The sequence below is a fragment of the Macaca nemestrina genome, chromosome 7 (genome assembly GCF_043159975.1).
Source record: "Macaca nemestrina isolate mMacNem1 chromosome 7, mMacNem.hap1, whole genome shotgun sequence".
Taxonomy (NCBI): domain Eukaryota; kingdom Metazoa; phylum Chordata; class Mammalia; order Primates; family Cercopithecidae; genus Macaca; species Macaca nemestrina.
In genome coordinates, this window is record NC_092131.1 from 80,509,198 (window position 1) to 80,517,034 (window position 7,837).

The window sequence follows — 7,837 nt, forward strand, 5'->3', positions numbered from 1 at the left end:
TGCAGCATGGTGAATGTTTTTCTTCTTTTATACATTCCTTTGTTTTTTTAAAGTGTCTACTAAGTAGCACCTATCATGCGACATGTTAGCACAGACTTGATAGAAGTCCAGTGAAACCCAAAAAGTTAAAATACTATAGAAAATGTAGGGGTAAACTAAATCTAAGGCCAAAGGAGGAAGTTCTGCACAGAGAATGTGTGTTTGGAAAGGGGAAATTACATTGACTGTCAAGAAGAGGAAAGGAAGAATGAGACCATGCTGCACAATGCTTAGACAGAGGCATTTTATTGGGCAGGAAATTGTAAGTAACTTTTGTTTTTTATTGTTTTCCTTTTAATCTGGGTAGCTAATTATCTCTCTTTCTAATTGTATACTATAAATATAGCAAAAGACTAGAAATACGATTAAATGTTTTTAGAGATCCAGAAACATCATAGTTCAGCTATCGCTAACATGGCTTAAATATATTTGCTTGTGTGAAAATTACAGCAAGGTCACAATACCACATTTAGAGATAATTATATGCATGTTGGAATAATTTGAGCATTGTCTTTTTCATGAACATCTGATTTCAACAGGTCCCTCTGAGGAGCATATATTCCATTCTGGGTCACACCTGCCAAGCCTTCCACATCAAAACCTGTGCACCTGCCTCTGGTCCATCTCCCAGATAGTACATTTTTAACACATCATCTGCCAAGGGGGAAAAGATCACATAACAGAAGCTTGCTTTAAATGAAAGATTTTCTGCTAAGAGATTTGGGAATTATGCTGCCAGGCTGGCAGATGATATGGAAACATAAGTCTGAAAACCATTCTTTTATGCCATCAGGTTGGAGACACTTTCATTGCCTCTTTATCCCAGAATTCTGTCCATATATCTGTGTATTAAGTTAATTTACATAAATAAGGTTCAACCTTTTTTTAAATTGAGGATATTTTCAACCAGACTCGGAAGTAATGTTTATACATGAAGTTGATTAGATATTCCAAACATTTTACATATTTTGTGAGAACATATTTTATAAATTATTTTATGCTTAACTCTCATTTCTAATACATTCTATGGAATAAGCCAACATTATTTTCCTCTTTGATAGAGAGATTTTAATTATTAACATGAAAATTATTGAATATGTCTAGAAATACATACTTAATCACCTTGTTAAAAAATAAACACCGAAGGTTACATGGAGATTTCTTGGATGATAAAACGGCTTACATATTTAATTATAATGAGCAAACATGTTTCTTCCTACTTGTCCCCTCATGTCCCTGGTGAGGTTCATGTCTAAGACATAATTGTTTTGAATCCTCCCTAAACCTAAAGATTTAATAGTTGTTTTACTGAACTTGTCAATAGAATTTGTGTTTATCAAATATCGATTATCCTAGTCTCTACCTTTTCCAAAATAGTGAAAATAATTGAAGCAATACTAAAACCTAATTTAAAAATTATAATCAAGATAATTCAAAGTTATATTTAAGTCTCCTTTAACAACAAGCATTCTTTATTCCTGGTCACCAAAATTAGTTATTACCTGAACTTGTATATATGTAGGATGGGTGATTCTAATTCAAAACAATCCATCTGTAGATTACTAGAAAGCATTAAGTAAGATTAATTTGGGAAAATGAGAAAGTTATTGAATTATTTGTCAATTATATATGAGTATACAACTGTGTTGTGATATTCAGTGACATATGTCTATGAATAGTCTTTAGTTCTGCCTCAGATTTTAAAAAACCCAATTGGAAGAAGTTTAGTGACAACGCCAATTTCGTCGGAGTAAGTCAACCTCTTGGGTTGCTATGTAAAATGGATATGATACAAACCAAGGATTTTGTGTTCCTCACCTTGCTTTATTAATTCCCTTTCACCGAAATAGGGCCTCATTACTCCTTGTCTTATCAGTTAGTTTGGGCCAGTCAACCAACCTAATGAAAAGAGCAAGACAATGAAACTGAATCCGTTTCCCCACTCTTGGCAGGTGTGAGTTTGAAGTTGATTGAAATGAATAAAAGGCAAGAGCTCACTGTATCAATTCTTTTTTTAAACCAGAGAGTTAAAAGAAGTTTTCAGGTGGACTTGGGTTTGATATTGACCCCTGCAGGGTCTCCTTAGGTTACAGAGCAATAGCCTACAAAAGTCATGAATAGCAAATGAGTCCGGCTAACTAAACCGTGATGCCTGTGGCTACTCCAGCTGGTCTCTTCTAGCAGGGTCACTTTATGGGAGACAACAAGGAATATGAGACAAATTTAGGAGCAACACACTAGTTAGCAGTTGACAGAGCATTTCAGATTAGAAGAATTCTATACTTATAAACCAAAATTTTCCAAAGATCTTTTAAAAAATGTATAATTCTTTATTGTGATGATATATAATAGATTTTTTTTTTGCAAACTTCAATAATATGAAACCCAAGGATTGCCTGTTGTCTTAAACAAAGGTCTTGAGAGGGAAATATATTCAATAGTGCTCCTTTTTCTTGTTACAAATGGTGTTTGTGCTCTCTGTTTCATTTTCATCAATTGTCAACATAAAGGCCTACATCAATGATTCAGCAAGTTATAGGTTGACAGAAGTGACATACAAATACACAATAAAGTTACTGTAGATGGATAGATATAGATTAATGAATACTTATTCTCACCTGAAATGGCTCTTACCAAAAACTTTAACAAGGAGGAAACAGAAAATATTCTTTTTATAACAATAAAGTGGTAAAATTAAAGTAGAGAAAACACTCCAGAGCTTGACATCTGTAGAGGACTGCAATTTTGGTCATCTTCTTCTTCTTAATATGCTACTGCAATAAAAGTACAAAGGGCAACACTGAGCAGATTTTTCTTCCACACACAGTTTGTAATATCCTGCAATATATTATCTCAGACATATGGTTATGTTGTATAGATATAAGAAGCCAGAGGATAAGTGTATAAAATTTACTCAGTGGAGAGTCCTTAAAATATAAACAGTGGGCACCTATAATCCCAGCTACTCAGGAGGCTGAGGCAGGAGAATATCTTGAATTTGGAGGTCAGAGGTTGTAGTGAGCTGAGATCGTGCCATTTCACTCCAGCCTGGGAGAAAGAAACTCCGTCTCAAAAAAAAAAAAAAAAAAATATATATATATATATATATATATTTTACATATATATATATATTTTATATATATTTTATATATAAATTTTTTATATATATTTTATATATAAATTTTATATATATATATATAAAATTTTGTTTGTTATATTCTGTGATGTAGGTGTATATATATATGTGTGTGTATATATATATCTACATCACAGAATATGACAAAAGAGATGCTATGATATTATGGAGCTGAGGACCCAATTGTCTGAATATTTATTTATAAAAGATAACTACTTAAATCATTTTAACTATGCACCAAGTTTTAGTGATGCTTTGACAGAAAAATTGAAGACCATAGCCTTAATGTAGAATGTGAAGACACATATGCAAGCCTTCCAACAGAGAATAAGTGATTTATCTTTAACAAAGGACAAGGTCGTTATTCTAAAACTGATTTCATTTTCAATAAAATCACTAATAATAATGATGATGAAATGTATTCCTTATAAATTATTCATTGGAGAAAGTCATTTTCTATTTTTTGTGTTATACTTAATTTGATAGTTTTTTGAAAGTCTTGTTACTTCTATCAAAGAAAATAATAGCCATAATTAATGATCCATGACAAAAGTTTTTGTCATAGTATCTATGTCAATAGCCATATTTGCCACCTCAGTTTATAGTATCCTCTCAGCATACTCAGGATTTGTCCCTTAAAGTACAATCAACATGTTTTAATATAGCTGTTAATATTTCATTTTTATCATCTTAAAATGATTTCAATAAAATAATATACATCCCCATTGCAGTCTATGTGGGAACACATTTTAAAAACTATGAGGTGATACAGTCAAGTATTCAACAAATATTTATTAAGTCCCTATTATTGGATAGTTTCTCTGAAGTTGATGATAGATATTATAATGCTTATGAACTAAAATCAGTTTCCACTCTTATAAATGTAAAGGTTAATGGGGAAAGGAAACTTTTTAAGTAGGGTCACAAACGTCCATGGAATTAAAATGCAATAAATAAACTACTACTATGACAGTATCTTACAGAATCCTTCTTTGACAAAGGGATAATAAACATGAGAGGATGAGTAGCATCGGCTAGCAAAGGGTTTGAAGGGGAGAATAGGATATGTAGAATTGTGTGGGAGACTGATCCATTTGAAAGAAATAGCCAGAGTTAAGACATAGTTGTGAGTTATGCAATTCTTGTAATTAAAGAAAGCGAGTATAGGCAACAGAGATAAGGAATGCCGGTGTGATGACTTTGATAAAGTGCATTGGAGTGAGATCGTGCTGCATCTCATAGACAAAACAGTGTTCACCTGATACAGAGTGTTACTGTTTTACTCATTGTTTGAGGTCAATGACTGTTCAGATTTGTCAGTCACACTTTCTGATTGGTAAGGGATTGCACCAATATAGGTCTTAAAAATATTTTGACTATCACCCTTAGTTGTGAGATATATTTTGATGCTTGTCTTAAATGTAATAGGGAGCCATTGAAGTAACTAAGTAATGATAGGGTTTCTAAAAATAATATAATCGGCCGGGCACGGTGGCTCATGCCTGTAATCCCAGCACTTTGGGAGGCCGAAACGGGCGGATCACAAGGTCAGGAAATCGAGACCATCCTGGCTAACATGGTGAAACCCCATCTCTACTAAAAATACAAAAAAAAAAAAATTAGCTGGGCGTGGTGGTGGGCGCCTGTAGTCCCAGCTACTCGGGAGGCTGAGGCAGGCGAATGGCATGAACCCGGGAGGCGGAGCTTGCAGTGAGCCGAGATCGCGCCACTGCACTCCAGCCTGGGTGACACAGCGAGACTCCGTCTCGAAAAAAAAAATATATATATATCTTTTTATATATATATATATAATAATATAATCACTATTTTTCTCCCTTCTCCTTCTCAAAGGCTTCATTTTGGAAGATGGTCTTTCTAACTGGATTCTGAAGACCAACACAATATATACAAGAGGAGCAAATACATATACAAGAGGAACAAATACTCAATTATTTGGTCTTTGTATTAAAATTCAGTTTTGAATATTACTAAACTACTAAAATAAAATATCATTTATAATTTTATTAGAAGGGTACATTTGAAAAATGATATAGCTAATACTGCTTTTAAAAACATTTATGTCAGAGGCTTGTGAACCAAAACAACTCCATCTTGAATAGGGGGTGGGTAAATTGAGGCTGAAACCCACTGGGCTGCATTCCCAGACAGTTAGGCATTGTAAGTCACAGGATGAGATATGAGGTCAGCACAAGATACAGGTCATAAAGACCTTGCTGATAAAAGTTTCTAGTAAAGAAGCCGGCTAAAACCCACCAAAATGAAGGTGGCCACCAGAGTGACCTCTGGTCACCCTCACTGCTACACTCCCACCAGCTCCATGACAGTTTACAAATGCAGTGGCAACGTCAGGAAATTACCCTATATGGTCTAATCCACCCCCTGTTTAGCATATCAATAAATAACCAAAGAACTGGGCAACCAGCAGCCCTTGTGGTTGCCCTGTCTATGGAGTAGAACGTTTTTTTATTCCTTTACTTTCCTAATAAAGCTGCTTTCACTTTACTCTATGGACATGCCCTGAACTCTTCCTTGCAAAAGATTCAAGAACCCTCTGTAATATTTAGGCTGTGTCTTTTCAGTAAATTTGGAGAAAAACCCTGATGAATGTTCATACCATCCCTGTATGCATGTTACTCTCTCCAAAAAGTGTATTTACTACCACCACTGACACGTATATAAGTTTTTAGTTTGATTTCTAATATCTGTCAAAGATGTATACATATGCATAACTCTTGTTTTTGAAATTCAAGAAAACGAAATAAACAAGAGAGAGGGATAAAATATATATATACTCAACTTACAGGAATCACCATCTTACATCATAAAATCTAAAATTTCTTGCCAGACCAAATGTAAGTTAAACCGAGTTACCGAGTTGGAAAGGGAATTCAGCATTTAAGCCATACCTTCTTTAACAATGAGTATATTTTTCATATGGAAAATATTTGATCAATGAATATAAGCTAACATTTCAATGCTTAGTATATGATACATGCTTTAAATGCATTTCAAGTTGAAACCTCATAAAAACCTTATGAAGCATTTTTACGTTCACTTGATCATGGAGAAAACTGAAGCTGACAAAGATATAGTGACTTATGGTAGGTCCTACCAGTAAAAAGTGGTGGAGCTAGAATTAGAAGGCGGCAGATTGACACTGTTTAAATTTTTTTTTTTTTTTTTTTTTTTTTGAGCTACAGGGAGAATTTCTTCATCATTTATTCTTTAGTTAGTTGAAACATAGGAAAACGTGTTCCCAATTTCCGTTAATTAACATATGGATGGTTTTGCTTCTTGGCCCACTTAGAATCCCCAAAGGACAAAAATTAGTACAGGAAACATTTCTTAAAGAACAGAGAATGAGTTCTTTATCCCAACTCAATAAGGCTTGGGCTGCTGAAGAGTAGGTGTATTCGGAGTCCTCTCTTGTCATGTGCACAACCTAACACTTGTTTCCCAAGCATTGTAGTGGGGGATACATTGCCTTTATTGTTCTTCCTTAATAGAATCAGTTATTACAATGAAAATACTCAAAAGAGGGCAGTGAAGTGAAAATAGCTTCATTTCCTCATTGATGTTATACAGAAACACAAAGGAATCCTGGTCTGTTATGAATGACAGGGGAAACCTCAGAGCAGGCACATCAAGTGTGGGAAGGTGAAGCAGCCTGCCTGGCCGTCCTGGTGAAGGTGTGCCATGCAGGAGGCGATGCCCAAGTCCATTGCACAGGCACTCACCGACTGCCTGTCCTGCTAAAAGTGAGAGGCTAAAACCAGCCTCTCCAGTAAAGAGCGCTCAGTGTGTGCCCATCATGCTTCCCTTTTAATTTCCCGAGTATTCAACAGGAGGTACATTTTAACAAGAGAAAAATATTCCTAACAAACAGGATAGATGACTCTCTAAACAAGACATCAAATACAAAGATGATACAAATTTAAATACACATGTTTAGTCCAACTACTTTTTTACCACATTCTTTTTATCCATTTATTTTTTTTTAAACCACAAAACACTATAAATTCATTTATCAAGGGACATACAAACAACTCTGCTTGGGCTGGAATCTTCATGGGACACGAGGAAGACAGACACTGTCCTGCTTGGATCCCAGTTCTTCTACACAAAATGACTCCGGAAGACATGAAGAGAGGTCCTTTCGAAGGTCAATTTAATTTCTGTTGGCTATTATTTCTAACCAAGAAAGTCTAGATGCAGGGAAGAGCACAAAAGAAAGCATAATCAACTTGAGAGTCGTGTTGGAGATCGAAATCAAAGATAATTGAGGAGACACTGAACAAATAAAGGCAAGTGTGTCCTGTGCCTCCACCGTCCCTGCTCTTGGTAAAACTAGTTAGCCCATGTTGTTAATTTTTCACTGTGGTGACTGAAATCTGAGAGGAGCACACCGTCATCCCCAGACATGCTTCTGAGTCACAAATCAATTATGAAAAGAGGGACATTGGAAAAATACACACGGTTTCAATGTGCTACTGCTATTGCTCTCATCTCCTGACGCACTAAAAGCAGGGGATTACATAAAGAATGTAACCCACTCTTATATGTTAGTGATATTAGTGTTACAGCTATCAACTTGGTGAGAAGTATTAAGAAGACATGAATCTCTGTGTCTGGGAGAGTTTA